Genomic DNA, 23,862 nt, shown 5'->3' on the forward strand with positions numbered 1-23,862 from the left:
ATGATGGGAGGATGTGGTGATACGGGAAGTCACGTGCTCCCATGCTCTAGGGCTATCAGGGCCATTGGATCTGTGATCGAATGGCCAGCATGGGGCAGATGTGGACCAAAGTGTAATTTGAAGAATCATTGAGGGTTTTCAGTAAAAGCATGCAACCTTTCCCACCGACCGACACTGACCATTAGAGCAACTCAAACAGGCCGACCCAAACGGACACCGCTTTTATCCGCTTTTCGTCCGTTTGAATCGGCCAGGCGAACGTGTGCGTCCGCATTCTGAAATGGGTCAGCTTGGCCGCCCAACAGGGGGGCAGACCCAAATGTGCCGGCATGCAAAAAAAAATGGTCGCACAAAATAAACTTAAAATAAACATAATTAAACACAAATGGTCGGTCAAACACCGACCGAAGTCCACTTAAACATAATTAAACATTAACTAAAACATTAAAAAAAATCTGCGCTCGCCTTCTGCCGCCCCGCACGCTGCCTAGATGTCGTCGGCCTTGCCCTTGCCCTTGGCGTCGACGCCGCCGTCGCCATCGCCGGTGAGGTCGATGAAGACGAGAGCAGGGCCTACCCACCCGAACACCGCCTGGTACGCTGCCAGACAGCCTCCTCCAGCGTCTGATGGGGCGGCGGCATTGCGGCTAGCCGCGCGTGCTCCTCCTCCTCGAGCCGGAGCGCCTCGTCGTCGTGCGCCCGCTGGCTCCGCAGAGCCGCCAACACCGGGATTTGCTGGGGATCCAAATGCCAATGGTACGGCAACGTCATGTCGGGGTAGGGGAGGGGTTGCCTGTACTCCTAGTGCCACCGCGCTTGGTGCACCGAGATGTGCAGGCGCCGGCGTTCAGGGCAAAAACGCACCGGCGGTGGAGGGGGAGGGGGAGCACGGGAGGACGAGGTGCCGGGGGTGCCCTTGCCCTTGCCCTTGCCATTGTTGCCGAGGATGCCATTGCGGCCTAGGGTTTCCTGTCGCCGGCGAGGAAGCAAGGGAGTGGTGGTGGTGGTGGGTGGGGGGGGGGGTAGATGTGGACGGAAGAAGTGGATGAGGCCGGGCCCCCGCCGCACGCGTGCTTAAAAAAGAACGCTTCCTGAGGCTGACAAGTGGGCCCGTTGTCGGTGGTCATCATAAATAAGACGACTGGTGGCGGTTGGGTGGCCTATAGGTGAGGACGTGGCGGACGCCAAGGAGACGCACGGCGCGTCCGCTTCGCATCCACGCCGACGCATTCCAGGCGCAATTTGGGCAGGAAATTGGTCCACGCGAACTTCAGGCGGAAGCGATTTGCGTTTGGGTCGCCGTGTTGGGCCTTCACTTTTGTCCACATCAACCCAAACGGATGCAGGTGGACAAAATAGATCGTCTCATTAGAGTTGCTCTTAGATCAGTGATCCAACGGTTGGGCAGCTCTGGAGCACGGGAGCACGTTAGCCCCCGTATCGGCTGATACTCCAGTCTGGTGGATAGACGTGTATTTACATAGACATGACTACTTGGAAGTCGCCATCAACTCGGCGTGCTGCGCTCACCAAGGGCTAGGCAAGCTAGCTGCACGCAAAGGCTGCTGCCGCACGCTTATGTTGACTTCTGGTGCTCATGGTTAATACTTCCTTCTACCTTTGTGCTGTCAATCAACCGCTATGACCGACGAAACCTACTCACATAAAATAGTACTAGCTAACTTCTGAATTGTCAGGTGTATTATTTCTCTCCTGATTTGGAAGGATCATCATCGATTCATCAGTAATTACTCGTCTAATCAGTGTTGTAGCAAGGCACATCTCAATCCTAAATCTTCTCACGTGCATATGGGGACATCTTTTTTGAAACTTAACATGTGGGAACATTTTTGTTTGAAAAACATATACCTTTTGGGTTTTATTAAACAAGACGACACCTTTTGGGTTTTATTAAACAAGACGGGGAATTTCTCATGAAAGTTTCAGATAAAGGCATGAGGACCAGATCTAATAATTATTTTTCATAATATGTCTCTCATCAAGTGCCGTTACCCCTTCAATTACTGCGCATTCATTTTCACGCATTGTTACCACATTATGCTTAATTGGCTCCATGTATATCTTCTCCTCGCTCTTTATCTCTTTTCTAGATTGTAAGACACAAAGCTTCCCATTACCTTGAGGCCCAAATCTTCTTGGCTATTGTAGTCCTCGTGATATATACAAGGCCAAACTTTCAACTCTGCTAAAACTGCGGTCCTTGTAAAATTCTGCTAGACGGCGGAGGATATTTCATGAAGCACAAGGAAAATGTTTCAACACGTCAAGACGATCTAATCCGTCAGCAAACAAATGTATTTAGGCAGTAGCATATATTTGAGGATATTCGTTTAATGATTATCCTTGATCGAGCTTATTTATGATTTCATGTTGAACCTGATAAACGGACAAATATACAGTCTTTTCAAAAACATGAAACAAAAGTTTTCCCTCGCATCTCGTTCACTTTTTACCTTTTTGTTATCCCGCAATCCCACACAAAAGATGAAGAGGGGCTCAAACACAAACCAGGAACATAAACAGAGTTCGGCCACCTTCGCAACCTTCTCCCTTCTATAACCAAGAACATAAACAGAATTCGGCCACCTTCGCAAACTTCTCCCTTCTATATTTATCCAAAGGTCAGGTACACGGTTCGCTTGATTTATTTTTCGTACATGTTGACACAAGAGAAAAGTCATTATAAAATTTTAAACATGAGGAGCAATGGAGCATGCATGCATCTAGTCCAGACTGACACCATGGATCCCAGAAGATATTGCTAGCTGCCTGTCGGCGCAGATTAAGCTTCAACCTGCATTGTCCTCCAGCAAAGTAGACCTGTACTACAACTGCACTGTACTACCACTAGTATACTCCACTCTTGTTTTTTGTAGGTAATAGTAAATGAAAGACCAAAGGAACGGGGCCAGCTCGTGTAGCATTAATCACTCTGGTGGTCTGCTCCGGTTTCCACTTTCGACCCGAGCCCAAACGAGGAGCATGGAGGGCTGACTGGACCCTACCCCGCTTGACCGCGTGAGGAAGAGAGGAGACCACACCCCGGCATATAAAAGCCTCCACTCGCAGCGCCCCTTTCTCCTCACCGCGACGCCGATCGCTCGAGCCTCGAGTTGATTGATTCCTGCACCCCCACACGAACCCCAAATCCGTCATTTCTTCCCTCCCCCACCCCAGGAACCCTAGCTTTATCTCATGGACGGGGACTCAATGCCGGTCGCCCTGCCGCCACCGCCGGAGGAGGAGAAGGAGCAGCAGCAGCAGCAGCCGGCGGCCGATGCGATCCCGCTCCAGCCTCTCGAATCGGTGAGTTTTCTTAGGCTCCTCCTTTGGGCATGTATAGCTAGTGCTTGCTTACTTAGTTAGGGTGTGTTTCGTTCTTTGCATCTCCCTCGCGCCTCGCGTTGTGCCCGGGTGAAGGGAAGCGAGCGCCGGCCCTACAACGAGGGGAGACGCTCGCTGCGAGCCCTCATGACCGCGCCGCGACCCCGGTCGGCGGCGGGGTTCTTTCGAGCTCGCTGGCATCTGCTGCAAGTACCCAGGGGCGGTGCTGCGAGCTCGCCATCGTCCTCCAAGCTCACTGTCGGGAGGGGGGAGTGGAGGTGCGTTGGTAGGGGATCGACCGGCGCTGATCATCGCCCTTTGTATTTTTGATTGAAAGGGGAGGGGTGAAATTTTGAGGGAATTGATTCACAGAGAACATCTTAACCCTTCATCATAACTTAAATTGCAATCTCTCCACTAACACAATAGCTATACGCAGTGGCGGAGCTAGACATAATTAGCTAGGGGGGGGGGGGGCGAAAGGTAAAATGTGAGTGCTTGGGGGGCCAAAAGCTAAAAAAGTTCTCATCTAAGTCCTCTTAATATTTTTTTCTTCACAAGTTGCTTGGGGGGGGCACAGAAAGCTACATAGCTCCGCCATTGGCTATACGTAAGTCACCTGAATTTGGAATTTGGGCCAGCGACTTTAATGTCAAGAAAGGAACAACGGAGGGAATTGGCTTGCCGGAGAAGGCTACCCCATTATCTATTCTTAGGGGTGGGGGGGGGGGCAAGTTTGCGGGAAAAAACCGGTCATCATGGGGGTTAGACGGATGGCCGGGGGTGGCGGCAGCACGACGGTGGGTGGCGATTGAGGGGACTGCGGGCGGTGAGGCGGTTGTGGGAGCGCTGCCGGCCGAGGGCGGTGGCAGCACGGCGGTGGGTGGCGGTTTGAGGGGAGTGCAGGAGGCGAGGCGGTTGCAGGAGCGCTGCCGGCCGTGGGCAGTGGAAGCAGGCGGTTTGGCCGGCGGTGGTGGGTGAGGTTCAGATCTAGGTCGTGAGGAGGAAGACGATGTGACGCCTGCGGAAAAGCGATCACCGGGTTGTCTGTGGAACTTGGAAGGGTGTGTTTTATTAAGTATCTGGTTCTAGTTGTCATAAGGTCAAGGTACAACTCCAAGTCGTCCTGTTACCGAAGATCACGGCTATTCGAATAGATTAACTTCCCTGCAGGGGTGCACCACATAACCCAACACGCTCGATCCCATTTGGCCGGACACACTTTCCTGGGTCATGCCCGGCCGCGGAAGATCAACACGTCGCAGCCCCACCTAGGCTCAACGGAGAGGCCAGCACGCCGGTCTAAACCTAAGCGCGCAGGGGTCTGGGCCCATCGCCCTGAGCACACCTGCACGTTGCGTACGCGGCCGGTGAGCAGACCTAGCAACCTCCATTACAAAGGAAGTTGCGTTAACGCAGTCCAACCCGGCGCGCGCCGCTCAGTCGCTGACGTCACGAAGTGCTTCGGCTGATACCACGACGCCGGGATACCCATAACTACTCCCGCGTAGATGGTTAGTGCGTATAGGCTTGTAGCCGACTCAGATCAAATACCAAGATCTCGTTAAGCGTGTTAAGTATCCGCGAACGCCGAACAGGGCCAGGCCCACCTGTCTCCTAGGTGGTCTCAACCTGCCCTGCCGCTCCGCCACAAAGTAACAGTCGGGGGCCGTCGGGAACCCAGGCCCACCTCTACCGGGATGGAGCCACCTGCCCCTTCAGCCCCCATCTCCGAACAGTATCACAGGTAATGTAACAGTGTAAAGTATATAGTATATGCCCGTGATCACCTCCCGAAGTGATCACAACCCAGTAGTATAGCATGGCAGACGGACAAGAGTGTAGGGCCACTGATGGAACACTAGCATCCTATACTAAGCATTTAGGATTGCGGGTAAGGTATCAATGACTGTAGTAGCAATGACAGGCTATGCATCAGAATAGGATTAACGGAAAGCAGTAACATGCTACACTACTCTAATGCAAGCAGTATAGAGAAGAGTAGGCGATATCTGGTGATCAAGGGGGGGGGGCTTGCCTGGTTGCTCTGGCAAGAGAGAGGGGTCGTCAACTCCGTAGTCGAACTGGGGCGTCAGCATCGTCACGGGGTCTATCGAAGAGAAGAGGGGGGAGAAACAGTAAATACATAGCAAGCAAGTGTATAACAGGATAACAGGCAGAGCTAGACGTGTTCTAACGCGGTAGGAGGTGATACCGGTGAAGGGGGGAAGCATCCGGGAAGTATTCCCGGGGTTCCGTGTTTTCGGGCAGAGGAGCCGGAGGGGGGGAAAGTTGCGAGTTCGATAGGTTAGGGGGGTGTGGCGGACGAACGGGTTGCGTATCCGGAATCGTCTCGTCGTTCTGAGCAACTTTCATGTACAAAGTTTTTCCATCCAAGCTACGGTTTATTTTATATGATTTTCTAAAGTTTAAAATTATTTTTAGAATTTATTTAATTAATTTAATTCAACATTATCCAGAACAGTGCATGATGACGTCATCATGACATCAGCATGACGTCAGCAGTCAACAGAGGTGTTGACTGTCAAACTGACGTTTGGGTCCAGTGGGACCCACCTGTCATACTCTGTTTAGGTTAGTTAGGATTTATCTAAACTAATTACGGTTCAATTAAACTAACTAGTTAATTAGACTAATTAAACATGGTTAATTAACTTAATTAATTCACTAATTAATTAATTATTTATTTTATTAAAATTGTTTTTAATTCTTTTTTTAACATTCTAGGGCCAGGCCCACTGGTCATAGGCACAGGGCCTTAACGGGCATACAGGCGGGCGGGTGCGGGCGAAGCCGCAGCCCTGCCCGGTAATGAGGCAAGGCCGGAATGGGGCCGGAGCGGGCGTGTGGGCGCCGGCGCCCAACGCGGCCAGTGGGGAAGGAAGGGGGCCGGCGCGACTGGTGGTCAGGGGGCGCGGACCAGCGAGGCTGCATCGCCGGTGAGGCGAGGCCGCGCACGCGCGGGTGAGCGGCGTGTAGAGCAGAGGCATGGGATGCAGGGAGCTACAGCGGGGGCCATCGTGGCCGCAAGCGAGCGCGGGGGCGCGCAGGTGCGGGACAGCAGGCACGGCGACGACGTTCTTGGGCGCAGGCGAAGTGGTAGCCGGGCGCGGTGACCGCGGGAACAGAGGGGAATAGGGGGCAGCTCACGGTGTGGTGTAGGGGTTCCGGCAACGGGGGTTGAGGAGGAAGTCGGAGACGAGGCGGCGAAGAGGAGGCAGTCCGGCGGGGGAGAGGAAGCAGGCCGGCGAGGTGGTCCCGACGTCGTGGCCTTCGGCGAGGTACTCGGGTGATGGCACATCCAGATCGGGGAAGAGGGGGAGGCGCAGGAGGGAGACGAGGGAGCAAGGTGGAGGGCGACGGCGTCCTCAGGCTGTAGGAAGTACTCCGGGCGGCGGCAGGTGACGTCTTGGCGGCGGGGTGGGTCGAGCCCCGATCTAGATCGGATCGGGGGGGAGGGGGCGAGAGGGACGAGAGAGTGGGGTTGGGATCATGCGGGGGGAGGAGTGGGGTGACTCGGGGGTTATGGTTTGGGGTACGAGGCCATATAGGCCAGGGGAGGTTAGGTGGGCCAATTGGGCTGGCCAGCTGGGCCGGAGCCCAGTGGAGGGGAAGTTTCCTTCTTTTGTTTTTGTTTTATTTTCTTTATTTTCCTTTTACGATTTTACTTTATTTTCTATTTACTATGGTTTTATAAAATATAAAAGCAAGTCCTAATTTAGTATTAAAGTTATGCTACCGTCCCATTAACTTTGGGTAACTAAATAAAATATCTTATCATTTTATTAATTGCAAAAGGACATTTAATTAATTGTTTGCTACGGTTTTATTTCACTTAGTGCATCTAATCATATTATAAAAATGTGGTTTCACCACCATAATTACTTAGGATTTATTTGTCAACTTTAAAACATTTAATTTTTGACATTTGAAAACTTTTATTGTTTACTTGATTTTGAATTTGAATGGGATTTGATGCATCGCGAGGTTAACAACAGTATTCGTGGTGACGTGGCATCATTAGCGTGGAATTATTGTAGCCTAATTATCCGGGCGTCACAATTCTCCTCCACTACAAGAAATCTCGTCCCGAGATTTAAGAGGGGAGTAAGGGGAAAGTTCTGGTTACGATATTCTAACGGATCTTCTCGAAGAAGTTAATCCCTTTCGCTGGTGTCTTCAATCCTTTATTCCGATGCATCATGATAAACTTGTCATCATTTCTTCAGGGAACTCCATCGTACTTACGAATAGGTAAGGGGTAGCTCTACAATGATAGGATGTTATAAGGGAAAATCATCTGGGGGTATCCCAAGAATGAACTTATGAGTATCTCTCGAGTTGAACAAATGACACACATCGAGAGCAAAGTAAGACAGTGCGATAAGAAGTTTCAAGCGGATAGGCAATCGTTCATTGCCTGAAGCAGAGTGCGAAAGGGGTTCAGAGCAACGGGAATAAGTATTGCGTCCGATACCAGAATAGATCAACAGGCAAGTGGCCCGTGAATTACATACGAGGCCACGCGTGAGGAATAACTTTGGGAACAGGGGGTGTACAGGAGAGTCAGGTTTCGATCCTGTGGAACTGTGGGTTATGGGCCCACCATGTGGGTTAAAAATAGGAAGGGCGGAGACGTCTTGCGCGATCATGCAAGCAAGGCATGTCAGAGGGTAGCCTGTCGATTAAGTCGGCAACAACGTCGATACCAAGGGCGAGGGACGAAGAGAACCATTTTCTTGCTCGTTGAACGAGGCGGGCCAATAGGCAAGGTTCTCGTCCATCGGTGGTTACCGGAATATCATCAACAATCGTAACAGGGTCTTACTAACCAATTATACATCGAGGTGTTTACATAAGCAGTGAATCTTTACTGCTTAGATTATATAGATCACAAGAATGTCAAACACAACAAGTAAAGTAAAAGGTGATCATCAGATTAAATAGAACAATGGAATGGAAAATGTGTTTATACACCTATTTCAGGGGTATATCCTTCCCAAGGACAAGAAGAGCATGATATCCATGACAGGATATAATGTAGAAAACCCTTTAGGTAAGGGGGGAGGAATCTCATGATATTACCCATACAACGGTGTTTGGATAAATGATAAATAAATCTAGCATCGTGCTTCAAATGTTCCTGTTGCAAATCGGAGTACCATTGACATGCTTCGAGATAGCATTGACATGGTCTTCAGGTGAAGATCAAACTTTGGAAACACGAAGGATCCATCAGGAATAACTTGTAGAATAAGTCTTACAATTTCCCCATGGATGAACGGATAACCTTGCTGAAAAGGAATCTATAATGATAGGTCCTCTAGCCAGGGGGGGTGCTAGGCATGACATCATGTTACCGGGTCATCAAAGGACAAACAACATAACTCATGGAAAGTTGTCCCAACCATCATATCTGACCGAGATTCAGATCCAATTGGTGTCATGATGCCTCAGACTCAGGATGCCCGAGAAGAAAAGACGCAACACAAATCGTTGAAATGGCATTGCAAGACTCTCGGGAAATGAACTATGGGAGCGGGTTCCTGAAACAATAGTTCATCATTAAACCAAGGAGAGGTGAGGAGGTGGCTGATTGACTCAGCGACAATTCATTGAGATTTTCAAAAGATGGATTTACACAATAATGTGAACAAGAAGATGACATTTGTCAGATCAAATGGTATAATGATGTATGCTCGAGGAAAACATACACAATTAAGCATTGGTTGAAAGGTGCACCCGAAATATGGGTTGGGTTGCACGACCAATGTCAGAATGGTGATTCAATAGTCAATAGCCTAAGAATGAACTTTCGATCATTAACTTAAAAAAAATTAGGGTTGCTAGAAGGAAAGAATCCAAACAACATCGTTCACTTGTTGGAATTAACACGGGGACCAAGAAATGAACGAAGATGGCAAGAAGCATTTTGATATCAAGAATTCTTAAGAGGTGGTGAAATTCCCACCACATTCTTGACAAAAAGAGATGGTAATACTTCCGAGGTAAGGAAGATCAAATGCTGGGTAGCAAGGAACTCAAGCTATAACACCAAGCATGAACAAGCTTGTGTTGGTGGGAAGGCCATAAAGTGGTCGATGATAATACAATTCATCAAGGGCAAGGATGGTATTTCTCATCATGAATTCAATTGATATCATGGATGAGCTCAGAATGTTGATGATCACGACACCTTTGTCGCGAGAGTTCATGAAGATGTAATCGATCGGCGACGACATCAAGTCAAAGTAATGATGAAGTGAAAGGTTATTGGAACCAAGGGTACGACACAAACTCGAAACCAAGCTTGTTGTTCAAGGCGAAATGATATGACGATGAGGACCGACGTAAGGTTAGTTCATCGTCGAAAATTGTGCTCCGAGAAGAAGGACCAGGTAGCACAGTTAAAATGTTGCACGATAATGATATGGCCAATCAGGCTAGGAATGGCGTGATCGGGTAGAAACTCGTACTTAAAGAAGATTATCAAGAGTTGTTGAACCGTACTGCAGACTCGGTTCAGTTATCGGTGTCTTTGAGTGTTTAAAAACTCAGAGCCCGTGAAAAAATGGAATCAGTGGGAATGTAGCACTAGATGAAGAACTCATAAGAAGTTACGCGGTTCCATGATAATCTCGAGATACCAGGGGATAATACTCGACGACAGTCCAAAGTAGAGCTTGGACTGGGGTATTGCTCTAAAGAAGATAAGTGCTTAAACATGCACGAGAAATGGTATTTAAAGGAGATCATGGTCGAAACCACGATTGCAAAAGGCCAGATCCCAGATATAAGATGTACTTATACCAAGGGAATAATTAATTTAAGAGAAGCTTTAATGATAAGATCTACATCGTGTCCATGGGCATGAACACAAAGTTCAAGGTCGACTCCCACTTCCATAATGCATAACCTTCCATTCACTTCTCGTTCTCAAAGAAGTTGTATGGTAGGAAATTATCTGCTAAACACTAGAAGGGTTGACTTGTCAAAACCTTCTGGTTCATACGGTTTTTAAGGAAGGTATAGGTTCAACCCATCAGGGTATCGTGGAAATATATACCACAAGCTTCAATAGAAATACCACCAGCTCGAAAGCTGAGCAAGGCTGAGAAAGCAGAGGATACAATTTACCAAAGGCAATATGTATCGGAGAAAGAACTCACAAAGTGATTAATTATGAAGGACACTGTCGGATAATAATCCAACAGTGGATATGGCGATCCACAATGGGGCTGATATGAGTATCGATACCCAATCAGAGGAAGAAGGATTGCAAATGCATCGGTTTATAGAACATCTGAATAGTTCAACGCTTAATTAGCAAAGTAATTATGATTTTCAAATCAAGGGATCAGGAGCAAATGCTCTGATCAAGGATGGATAAGCTAAATAGACTTAGGGGTGCCATCGACGGCAATTTGATTGGTCGATAGCCAGCTCATGTTTAAAATGACGTCTGAGCCGGAAGGATGAATTCTAGGATCTGTTAGAGGATTGCGAGCATTCGCAACAAATCGAATCAATGGACTCAAAAAGATAATGACAATGGATGCCAACAAGATTATTAGACTTATGGGATTAACCATAATGCTAGTAATCAAGAATTTCGAGAGCAATAGGATGCTCAGGATTTTCGAAAGATCGAATGGTTTTTCGAGGATTGGTGACGTACATGAATCAACTGGGGATGAGCGGATATTCGGTAAGTGCGAGAAATTATCCGTAGGGGTATTCATGTAGCAAAGAACTGCAAGGCAATAGGCGCAAAGTATTCTCGGAACATTAGAGAGAATTTCGGGGTATCTTGTAATAACAAGATTAACTGGGAATAAAAGTAAGAGCGACAGGTGTAAGTATTTATCCATAGGGATGTTTCGGTGGTAGGGAATTACAAAAGCGACAGGCACAAGGTCTCGAGAGAATATCGGAGAGTATCTTCAAATTCTTCTAGTTCACGGAGCAATCACCTGTAGTGAGGGGTTCTCCGGGAGGAAGTAGTAACGATATCCTAAAGTTAGATTTTAGTAAAAATCGTTTAACCCGAATAGAAGAGAGTTCAGAATCCCAGAGTAAAGATCGAGGATTAAAAGATCCTAATACCACCCAATGGCGACGTGTGCCCGTAAGACACACAACCATGTTAGTAAAAGTTTTGCAACGTCTAGACTCGACTTCGGCCAAGGAGTGTGGAAGGGGGATTCCTACAGGCAGTCGGCTCTGATACCAACTTGTGACGCCCCCGATTCAATCGTACACTAATCATGCACGCAAATGTGTACGATCAAGATCAGGGACTCACGGGAAGATATCACAACACAACTCTACAAATAAAAAAATCATACAAGCATCATAATACAAGCCAGGGGCCTCGAGGGCTCGAATACAAGTGCTCGATCATAGACGAGTCAGCGGAAGCAACAATATCTGAGTACAGACATAAGTTAAACAAGTTTGCCTTAAGAAGGCTAGCACAAACTGGGATACAGATCGAAAGAGGCGCAGGCCTCCTGCCTGGGATCCTCCTAACTACTCTTGGTCGTCGTCAGCGGCCTGCACGTAGCAGTAGGCACCTCCAGTGTAGTAGGAATCATCGTCAACGGTGACGTCTGGCTCCAGGGCTCCAGCATCTGGTTGCGACAACCAGGAAGAAAGGAAAGGGGAAAAGGGGGGAAGAAAGCAACCGTGAGTACTCATCCAAAGTACTCGCAAGCAAGGAACTACACTACATATGCATGGGTATATGTGTAAGGAGGCCATATCGGTGGACTGAACTGCAGAATGCCAGAATAAAAGGGGGATAGCTAGTCCTATCGAAGACTACGCTTCTGGCAGCCTCCGTCTCGCAGCACGTAGAAGAGAGTAGATTGAAGTCCTCCAAGTAGCATCTCCAAGTAGCATCTCCAATAGCATCTCCAAGTAGCATCTCCAGTAGCATCGCATAGCATAATCCTACCCGGCAATCCTCTCCTCGTCGCCCTGCGGAAAATCGATCACCGGGTTGTCTGTGGAACTTGGAAGGGTGTGTTTTATTAAGTATCTGGTTCTAGTTGTCATAAGGTCAAGGTATAACTCCAAGTCGTCCTGTTATCGAAGATCACGGCTATTCGAATAGATTAACTTCCCTGCAGGGGTGCACCACATAACCCAACACGCTCGATCCCATTTGGCCGGACACACTTTCCTGGGTCATGCCCGGCCGCGGAAGATCAACACGTCGCAGCCCCACCTAGGCTCAACGGAGAGGCCAGCACGCCGGTCTAAACCTAAGCGCGCAGGGGTCTGGGCCCATCGCCCTGAGCACACCTGCACGTTGCGTACGCGGCCGGTGAGCAGACCTAGCAACCTCCATTACAAAGGAAGTTGCGTTAACGCAGTCCAACCCGGCGCGCGCCGCTCAGTCGCTGACGTCACGAAGTGCTTCGGCTGATACCACGATGCCGGGATACCCATAACTACTCCCGCGTAGATGGTTAGTGCGTATAGGCTCGTAGCCGACTCAAATCAAATACCAAGATCTCGTTAAGCGTGTTAAGTATCCGCGAACGCCGAACAGGGCCAGGCCCACCTGTCTCCTAGGTGGTCTCAACCTGCCCTGCCGCTCCGCCACAAAGTAACAGTCGGGGGCCGTCGGGAACCCAGGCCCACCTCTACCGGGATGGAGCCACCTGCCCCTTCAGCCCCCATCTCCGAACAGTATCACAGGTAATGTAACAGTGTAAAGTATATAGTATATGCCCGTGATCACCTCCCGAAGTGATCACAGCCCAGTAGTATAGCATGGCAGACGGACAAGAGTGTAAGGCCACTGATGGAACACTAGCATCCTATACTAAGCATTTAGGATTGCGGGTAAGGTATCAATGACTGTAGCAGCAATGACAGGCTATGCATCAGAATAGGATTAACGGAAAGCAGTAACATGCTACACTACTCTAACGCAAGCAGTATAGAGAACAGTAGGCGATATCTGGTGATCAAGGGGGGGGCTTGCCTGGTTGCTCTGGCAAGAGAGAGGGGTCGTCAACTCCGTAGTCGAATTGGGGCGTCAGCATCGTCACGGGGTCTACCGAAGAGAAGAGGGGGGAGAAACAGTAAATACATAGCAAGCAAGTGCATAACAGGATAACAGGCAGAGCTAGACGTGTTCTAACGCGGTAGGAGGTGATACCGGTGAAGGGGGGAAGCATCCGGGAAGTATTCCCGGGGTTCCGTGTTTTCGGGCAGAGGAGCCGGAGGGGGGGAAAGTTGCGAGTTCGATAGGTTAGGGGGGTGTGGCGGACGAACGGGTTGCGTATTCGGAATCGTCTCGTCGTTCTGAGCAACTTTCATGTACAAAGTTTTTCCATCCAAGCTACGGTTTATTTTATATGATTTTCTAAAGTTTAAAATTATTTTTAGAATTTATTTAATTAATTTAATTCAACATTATCCAGAACAGTGCATGATGACGTCATCATGATGTCAGCATGACGTCAGCAGTCAACAGAGGTGTTGACTGTCAAACTGACGTGTGGGTCCAGTGGGACCCACCTGTCATACTCTGTTTAGGTTAGTTAGGATTTATCTAAACTAATTACGGTTCAATTAAACTAACTAGTTAATTAGACTAATTAAACATGGTTAATTAACTTAATTAATTCACTAATTAATTAATTATTTATTTTATTAAAATTGTTTTTAATTCTTTTTTTAACATTCTAGGGCCAGGCCCACTGGTCATAGGCACAGGGCCTTAACGGGCATACAGGCGGGCGGGTGCGGGCGAAGCCGCAGCCCTGCCCGGTAATGAGGCAAGGCCGGAATAGGGCCGGAGCGGGCGTGTGGGCGCCGGCGCCCAACGCGGCCAGTGGGGAAGGAAGGGGGCCGGCGCGACTGGTGGTCAGGGGGCGCGGACCAGCGAGGCTGCATCGCCGGTGAGGCGAGGCCGCGCACGCGCGGGTGAGCGGCGTGTAGAGCAGAGGCATGGGATGCAGGGAGCTGCAGCGGGGGCCATCGTGGCCGCAGGCGAGCGCGGGGGCGCGCAGGTGCGGGACAGCAGGCACGGCGACGACGTTCTTGGGCGCGGGCGAAGTGGTAGCCGGGCGCGGTGACCGCGGGAACAGAGGGGAATAGGGGGCAGCTCACGGTGTGGTGTAGGGGTTCCGGCAACGGGGGTTGAGGAGGAAGTCGGAGACGAGGCGGCGAAGAGGAGGCAGTCCGGCGGGGGAGAGGAAGCAGGCCGGCGAGGTGGTCCCGACGTCGTGGCCTTCGGCGAGGTACTCGGGTGATGGCACATCCAGATCGGGGAAGAGGGGGAGGCGCAGGAGGGAGACGAGGGAGCGAGGCGGAGGGCGACGGCGTCCTCAGGCTGTAGGAAGTACTCCGGGCGGTGGCAGGCGACGTCTTGGCGGCGGGGTGGGTCGAGCCCCGATCTAGATCGGATCGGGGGGGAGGGGGCGAGAGGGACGAGAGAGTGGGGTTGGGATCATGCGGGGGGAGGAGTGGGGTGACTCGGGGGTTAGGATTTGGGGTACGAGGCCATATAGGCCAGGGGAGGTTAGGTGGGCCAATTGGGCTGGCCAGCTGGGCCGGAGCCCAGTGGAGGGGAAGTTTCCTTCTTTTGTTTTTGTTTTATTTTCTTTATTTTCCTTTTACGATTTTACTTTATTTTCTATTTACTATGGTTTTATAAAATATAAAAGCAAGTCCTAATTTAGTATTAAAGTTATGCTACCGTCCCATTAACTTTGGGTAACTAAATAAAATATCTTATCATTTTATTAATTGCAAAAGGACATTTAATTAATTGTTTGCTACGGTTTTATTTCACTTAGTGCATCTAATCATATTATAAAAATGTGGTTTCACCACCATAATTACTTAGGATTTATTTGTCAACTTTAAAACATTTAATTTTTGACATTTGAAAACTTTTATTGTTTACTTGATTTTGAATTTGAATGGGATTTGATGCATCGCGAGGTTAACAACAGTATTCGTGGTGACGTGGCATCACTAGCGTGGAATTATTGTAGCCTAATTATCCGGGCGTCACAGACGATGGACAGTGTTTTTAGATATAATGTGAGTGGTAAAATGTGAGTGCTTGGGGGGCGAAAGGTAAAATGTGAGTGCTTGGGGGGCCAAAAGCTAAAAAAGTTCTCATCTAAGTCCTCTTAATAATTTTTTCTTCACAAGTTGCTTCGGGGGGGGGGGGGGGGGGGGCACAGGAAGCTACATAGCTCCGCCATTGGCTATACGTAAGTCGCCTGAATTTGGAATTTGGGCCAGCGATTTTAATGTCAAGAAAGGAACAACGGAGGGAATTAGCTTGCCGGAGAAGGCTACCCCATTATCTATTCTTAGGGGTAGGGGGGCAAGTTTGCGGGAAAAAAACGGTCATCATGGGGGTTAGAGGGATGGCCGGGGGTGGCGGCAGCACGGCGGTGGGTGGCGATTGAGGGGACTGCGGGCGGTGAGGCGGTTGTGGGAGCGCTGCCGGCCGAGGGCGGTGGCAGCACGGCGGTGGGTGGCGGTTTGAGGGGAGTGCAGGAGGCGAGGCGGTTGCAGGAGCGCTGCCGGCCGTGGGCAGTGGAAGCAGGCGGTTTGGCCGGCGGTGGTGGGTGAGGTTCAGATCTAGGTCGTGAGGAGGAAGACGATGGACAGTGTTTTTAGATATAGAAGAAGACGATCCGGTGGTTGCTTTTCTATCCAACGGCTGGGAACAAATCGATTGACTCAGATTCTAAATTTAGTCGATTGTCCCTAGTCATTCCCCTTCACTAATCTGTCATGAATTTCCCCTAACCAAACAAGGTAATATATAGGTATATTAAATTCTCAAAAATAATACCCATTCGATGTCAAACAGAGGACGGAGACTAAAATGTCACATCTCATGTCTATCTCACCATAACTCCCTCCTCTTAACTCATACTACACATGCAATGCGGTTATTATACAAAATCTCATGGGTAGATTTTGGTGTTCATTGATTATTTGCAGGATCTGGGTCAGGCGGTCAAGGAAAACAGGAAGAAGACTTCACAAAGTCAAAGTTCATCTCAGGTAGTAGTGTATTATAATATTATAATTGTAGTTAAAAAGGCGTCCAAAGACCAAAGTCAACATACCATAGTTTTGCGAGTTTTGCTTCGGTACACCCCTTAGAAGTTTGCATGAATGTTAAAGTTACTTAAAAAGCCATCGTCATATCAGCCCGTGGATCAAACGAGTATTGAATAGATTGATTTGGAGTCAAAAGACTATACTCCCTCCGTTAGAACATAAGGTGCATCATTTTTGTGCAAGTCAAATTTATGTATGTTTGACCAAGGTTATAAAATAAACTATCAACATCTACATGACAAAATAAGTAAAATATGAAAAACTTTTCATGCTGGATTTAATGATACATTTGGTATTGTAGATATTGATGTTTTTTTCCAAAAGCTTGGTCAAAGTTGCACATGATTGACTTTTGAAAAAACTAATACACCTTATATTTTGGTATGGAGGAAGTATTATGTTTTTTTATTGAAGGGGTACCTTCTAATCTCCACCTTTAATATGCATCAAAATCCGTAAACTTGCATCTTTTGCCTTTCCTTTATTGCTGTTGCTTGTCTGTGGGGATTGTCAAATAGTTCTATTTTTTTCCCAAAAAGGAAAAAAGTTAGTTCTATTCTAAACTCTTTTCGTGTACCAATTTTATCCAACGTGGCACACGCTCCCTCTATCTCTCACCCCCAGCACTACATCTATACAGCTATCATTTCACCTATGTTTGTTCTCCAGGATACGAACTTTCGGAACCATGCTCAAAGAGGTAGTTTTGCAGACGAAGATATAAAAATTCTTCTTAAATGTGCAAGGCAGTGCAATCCGATGGTAAGTCATATATGTTCTTTTTTCATATACAGTATAATTCCGTACTAGAGTTCCTTACAATCGCAGGGCAAACACAACTATTCATATTACGCTAGAATCAAAACCTTTGTGAAATTTGATTGTCTATGACTATAATTGTGATATGGGAAAAGTATATTTTTTGTCCCTGAACTCTTTTCAAAGTATAGAAATGGTCCCTCAACTTTGAAACCGGCAAACGTTGGTCCCTCAACTTTTTAAACCGGATTTGTTTAGTCCCCTCACTCAACAAAAGTGGTTTTTATGATGACTTGGCATAGTTTTGACCAGTCTTCGCCCATGTGGCAATTTTCTTCTTCCTTCACATTTTAACTCTGTTGGGCATTTGGTCGAGCGGTTGGCGCGCGCCGAGCAAGAGGAGCAGAGGTGTGTGGCTCACGGGACCAGCAGGGCCGACTGGACGAGGTGGGATTGTGCTCACGGGTAGCAGCGGCGTGGGCGCGTGGCGGCTTGGCCTTGGCGGCGAGCCTGTAGCACCATGGATGCATTGCCGAGCAGCTCCCAGGTCGTGCACTGCATGTAGGCGGCAAAGTGCCAAGGTCGGAGGTCGTCCGTGTTGTATCTTGCACACCAGGACGCCCGGCTCGAAAAGCATCCCCTCGGTCGGGCGGACCACGTCAAACCTGTGTCGTCACGCTCCTGCTGCGCGGACACGGCGACCACGCTGGGTACACCCGGCCAACCGACGGTCCGATGCAAGTTCTGGCAAAGGCTCGCCGTGCGCGACCAGTACCTCGTACTCAAGCTCTACAAGAGGATGATGCTGGGGCGGTCAAGCTCGTCGACGTCGGTGACGAACATAACCTGGGCGCCTGAACCGGCGAGGAGATGTTTAGCGTCGCTGGCAAGGCGCACGTACTTGTGGATGCTCGCACAAGGTCCTGAACTCCCGATCGTATTCGCAGGTGAATGCAAGCTCTGCCGAAAGACAATACGCATGTACAGACCTGCTAGATCCATTCCCTCATGAAAAAGCACACACCTACACACAAGTAGTACCGACGTCGCCATGTCCGAACCGGCAAAACTAACCTAATCGTGATTAACCTAATCATGGGCATTTTCAGCTGCCGACGGCATGGGCACGATTCGATATGCAGATCAGGTGCGAGATTGATGAGTTGTCGTCTGACGTAGTGCGAAGTGGACGCGGCCGGCGAGAAACGCTGCAGAGGCCGTCGACGATGGTGAAAAGTGAAAACTCCTGCTCACTGAGCGTGCCATCGCCGTGCCAGAGTTCCTCAGCCGCCTGCACCCTCTGCGTGCACCGCCCAAGCCACATAAGCTCAACACCTCCCTCCTTCTCCTACTGCTCGGCGCGTGCCAGCTATTTGACGAAGAAGCTTGCCACGTGGGTGAAAACCGGTCAAAAACATGCCAAGTCAGCACAAAACCGCTTTTGTTGAGTTTAAGGGACTAAACTAATCCGATATGAGAAGTTGAGGGACCAATGTTTGCCGGTTTTGAAGTTGGGAGACCATTTCTATACTTTGGGAAGAATTCGGGGATGAAAAATATACTTTTCCCTTGTGATATTGATATCTAGTCTGTTTGATTTTGACATCTTCCACTTCTATCTTCTGCCGGATAACAAGCTTGATTATGTTGATACTTCGTGCTGTTCTCGTAATCTTATCTGTGGAGAGAGCTATTACCGTGTGGTAAGCTAGACTTGTGCCACATTTTCACGTGTTGCTATATTTTTTCCCTCTTACATAAATCAAGTATGATGGATGTGTTTGTATTACTGGTTTGCCTGGCTCTCGTAGGGTGCCGCATTAAGTAATCCTGAGGGGTGGACATGTTTCGTTAATTGCATTCTCCAGTGTGTGGTTCACACTGTTCCTCTGGTGTTGAAGCTTCAGAAAGATGATCACACAGATGCATGTCCCGGTAAGGCATTTAGTCCAGTTCACTTTTGTTCTTTAACTGTCTTCCTGTTGAGCATCTATTCTATCGACTGCCGTGCTTCAACTAAGATTTTAATATTTTGCTAGGTGCCTCTGGCAAATTCTGCTGTTACTGCTCCCTAAAAGTCCATGCTGATGAAGTTATCAGTCTCTCTGGGGCTGTTCTTTACCCAAAGAAGTTTGTCGAACACCTGAAATGTAGGTGCTTATATTATCAGAAATTTCTTTTGTTGTAGTGCTCGTCTTGTTTACCTATGTTCTATGCATTTACACCTTCAGTGTTTTAGCTGTCATATTCTCGTTATTAGAGAACTGCGACATTTGGAAGTACATCATTGCAATTATGTGCTGAACTCTGTTGTTCAAAAAATTGTTGCAGTATTTTCAGAAAATTTCCGGTGGGGAAGGCACCAAGACGCCCATGAATTCCTCCGCTGCTTGCTTGATAAATTAGATGAGGACTCTGTCCCTCCCAGGTCCCCATCATGTGAGAAACCCTCTTCAATTGTCACACAGGTTTTTGGAGGACAGCTAAAAAGCCAGGTGTGCCTGTTGATCCTCACTACAACTTGGTCAATATCATTCAGACTTACTCGCGATACTTAGTATTTTTTTTGCTTGTGCAGTTGCATTGCCCAGAGTGCAACTATTGCTCAGACAGATTGGAGCCTTTCCTTGACCTTAACTTGGAGGTTATCCCGATGGCCACTGTCATGGATGCACTAAAATCTTTTACCAAGATTGAGGTGTTTGAAAATTACGGTTGTGATGGGTGCAAATCTCGTGTGAACATGGAAAAGCAATTAAAGGTGGAGCAGGCCCCAGAAGTTCTTGTAATCCAGCTCAAGCGGTTTCAAAATTTTGGAAGTCATATAACTAAGATTGAAGACTGCATGATGTATCATGAAGAGCTGGACTTAAACCCATTTATGAGCTCCCCGGATAATGTGAGTTCATTTTCTTCTCATTTGATCAAATTCCGCATGCACCCAAGTATATGGCTGATGCACACTATGTGGCTGCAGAAACCTCAGAAATATGATTTGTATGGAGTTGTAGAACACGAGGGTGCTCCATCAAATGGTCACTATGTTTGTTATATCCGTTCCTCACGAACTAATTGGTTTCACTTCAATGATTCTAAGGTAATATGTTTACAGTTAGTACTCCCTCCGATCCAAAATAAGTGCCGTGGTTTTAGTTCAAATTGTATCTCTCGTTCAGTTGCATGGTTCTAAACTTCTACAGTGCAGGTTATGAAAATCAACGATGTCATGGCTTTGGAGAGTGAAGCATACCTTCTATTCTATGCGAAGCAAGGTTCATCCCCATGGTTCTCTACCTTACTTAAGAGAAAAAACTACGTTTCCGGTGACACTGAGGAGGGTGGTTACAGTAGCAGTAGCAGTGAAGATGACTATTATCCTGAAGGCCTGTCTTGGCATAGTAAGTGTGATATTTTCTTTTTATTAAAATAAAAAAACTGAATTTACTATCTATGACAGCTGTTAGTGGTAACATGATATCTATTGACAGACACTTTTGTTATTATCTGTACTCGGTTTATATTTTTACCTGTACTGTCAGTCAGTCAGCCGTGAGATGTTTTTGTCCTGTTTGCAGATGATGGCGACAAAACCAGATCGGCGACGAAAGAAGAAACAGATCTGCAGCTTAGACAAATAATATCTATGCAAAAAGAGAAGTGCGGCGAGAGAGAGATTGAAGAAAAAGCGAAGGCAGAAGGAGACAGCAGCATCCAAACTACTTGTCCTGAAAGCTTGTCTTGGCGTAGTGAGTGTTATCCTTCTAAATTTTAATGAAAAATCAAACTGAAATTTCCTTGCACGAGTAGCGTACAGCACATTGCTAGTGTCTGTAAGGTTCTATGTGCATCGTATGGGTCTCCGCTCCTAGGTTGTGTTGGTGGCTGGTGTTTTACATGGCGTATCTTCTTGTTTTATAGAGGGAGCTGATGTCAAGGGCTCTGATGATTCTCCAGCTGGACCATTGCTCGGACCAGTAGGCTCCAACTCTCACAGCATTGCTAAGGGCAAGTGCATTGATAAGGCTATTGTTCAAGAGGAAGCGACGGCGACGCCAGACGAGCTTTTGCAGCATTTGAAAGAGAAGGTGCCTAGCATATTTGCCAAAGCTTTCGAACACATGCATATGTCTCTTGCACTTTCAGAGGCTTCAAAGAGAGAGCATGTTGCGGAAATGCATAACGGTAAGTTAACTTTATGGATCTTTGCAGAATTTACTTGAAACTTAGTATGCGATTTAAGTGGTAAGTATGCATTGTTATATTAATACACATAAGTGCATGCAGGTTGGTGATGCTAGCTGCATGTTCACCTGTAGAAGAGTTGTGTAGAACTTCATTTTTGTTGTAGGGTTGGTTGTAAACATCGTGCTAGAGAATATCATCAAGATGGACTAGAGTAATCACGTCAGATCAGTGGTGTAGTTGGTAATCACGTCAGATCGACAATCTGCAAGGTAGGATGTATTGACACTGGGAGCCAACGGTTGCTTGAACCAAGCAGATCACGTAATTACGCAGCCCCCCGCCTAATACAGTCTATTCTCACTAGATCACTGTACACGGTACCTGATTCTAACCAAACGCCTTGTTTGTTCATTCAAGGACAATTGGCATGATTCATCCCAGTATAGCGCAACCACTGTTAGGACTTCTTTGCTTGTACCGTCAGTCAGTCAGTCATGAGATGTTTTTGTCCCGTTTGCAGATGATGACGACAAAACCCGATCAGCAAGGAAGCGCAAGTGGGAGTGGGACAACAACCTCGAAGAAGAAGAAGAAGAAGAAGAAGAAGATGATGATGATGATGATGTTGAAGAAGAACCATACTACTATGTCTACTCGGACTAATTATCTTGGGTGAAAACCTAGATTCTGGCCATGTGCTTGGATCTGGTGACAGCGGCGCTTGAGTGTCGCTCCTTTTCTAAAGGCGTTTCTGTTGAACAACTTCGTCATTTATGTGGTGTCATGACATGGTTGGTGCGGATATGGTCATTGTTGTAGTTTGCCAATCGCATATCACCTTTTCCTTGCCTACATATATCTTTGGTCTTATATGGAGTATTTAACCAAAAACTACCACAATTCACGGAACCGTGACGAAAAACTACCACTTTACGATTTTATGCGAAAAACTACCGCTTTTTTCCTAAACCGTGGCAAAAAACTACCAAGTCTGAAAAGAGCCCGATTTGGCTCTTTTAAGTGCGTTTCTGACATAGTTGGTCCACACATAAGCAGGCTAAAAAAGCAATCGGGTCCCTAGTTTTTTTTAAAAAAGCAATCCAGTCCTCAAGCGCGTCGCCGCAACCTCGGCCGTCGGCGTAGCGCTGGGGGTGGGGAGGAGGTCGGGGCAGGCGAAGATGGAGTCGTCGGCGCAGGGGCAGGGGCGGGAGAGGACGAGCTAGAGGAGGCGCCGCAGCGAGGGGAGGCGGCGGGAGGCCGCGAGGCGCGCGGCGAGGAGGCTGGTGAGGCGCTGGTCGGGGCGGAAGGCCGAGGAGGCGTCGGCGGCCGCGAGGAGGAGGTGGAGGTCGAGCGGCGCGAGGCGCGGGTGGTGCCGCGCGCGGCGCAGGAGGCGGAGGAGCGCCGTGGGGGAGGAGGCGTGCGCGGAGGGGAGAGCCGGGAGGGGGCTCGGCGGCGAGAGGTGGGAGACGGCGAGCGGGAGGAGCGGCAGGGAGGGGTCGAGGGGGATGGAGGACTGGATTGCTTTTAAAAAAAACTAGGGACCCGATTGCTTTTTTAGCCTGCTTATGTGTGGGCCAACTCTGTCAGAAACGCACTTAAAAGAGCCAAATCGGGCTCTTTTCAGACTTGGTAGTTTTTTGCCACGGTTTAGGAAAAAAGCGGTAGTTTTTCGCACAAAATCGTAAAGTGGTAGTTTTTCGTCACGGTTCCGTGAATTGTGGTAGTTTTTGGTTAAATACTCGTCTTATATGACTTTGCTAATTTTCGGTGTGTTTTCGCGTGTGTGAGTTGGTGTTAACTGTGTGCATCCTAACTATACAAAGACCGAGTGTGTGCTCATCGTGTTGTGTGTCTTTTTGATGCTCCATTTTGAGCAAATAAAATCCACTTTTGTCGAAAATACCTCAAAAATCAACACTTTGTCAAAACTATCATGATACAATGTGATAGAATGGTATCTCGCTAGCCATTCTGAAGACCATGAATGCAGAGCACTTTTAAAGTTCAAGCAGCGACTAAACATTAAAATTCGGCATAGAAAACATCCAGTCATGCTCCATCTACGATTAATTAGACCAAATGCATGTTAAACTAAGAATGTCAATAGCGCTCTTTTTGTTGGTGCTTGAATGAGAAGGTGATGACTCAACAATAAAAAAAAGAAGGGCCTTTCATAGAGGAAAGCATGGATTTGCTTATGTACTAGAGCTCATTGTTTAAAACAAAGAAGATTTTATTTTCGGAGGTGTACTTTGACTGTTTGACAACCGAGAATCATGCGAGAGTGGTTTCCATGATTAACACTTCCTCTCCACCATTGTCTTTCCAAAAACTATGGCTAACCTAATTCACGGGTGCCTGTCAATATTCCTCGGAGAGTAGTACTTTTTATTTGTTTAATTAATTCAGGACTAGGCATCTCATTTACTAGCTTCTTTT

General features: G+C 47.8%; 1 pseudogene; it reads left to right on the forward strand.

Moving 5' to 3' along the window:
* Positions 1 to 3,231: 3,231 nt before the first annotated feature.
* LOC123091569 (ubiquitin carboxyl-terminal hydrolase 36-like) lies at positions 3,232 to 22,086 on the forward strand (annotated as a pseudogene).
* The last annotated feature ends 1,776 nt before the right edge of the window (positions 22,087 to 23,862 follow it).

This window comes from Triticum aestivum, chromosome 1B (genome assembly GCF_018294505.1).
Source record: "Triticum aestivum cultivar Chinese Spring chromosome 1B, IWGSC CS RefSeq v2.1, whole genome shotgun sequence".
NCBI classification, from domain to species: Eukaryota; Viridiplantae; Streptophyta; class Magnoliopsida; order Poales; family Poaceae; genus Triticum; species Triticum aestivum.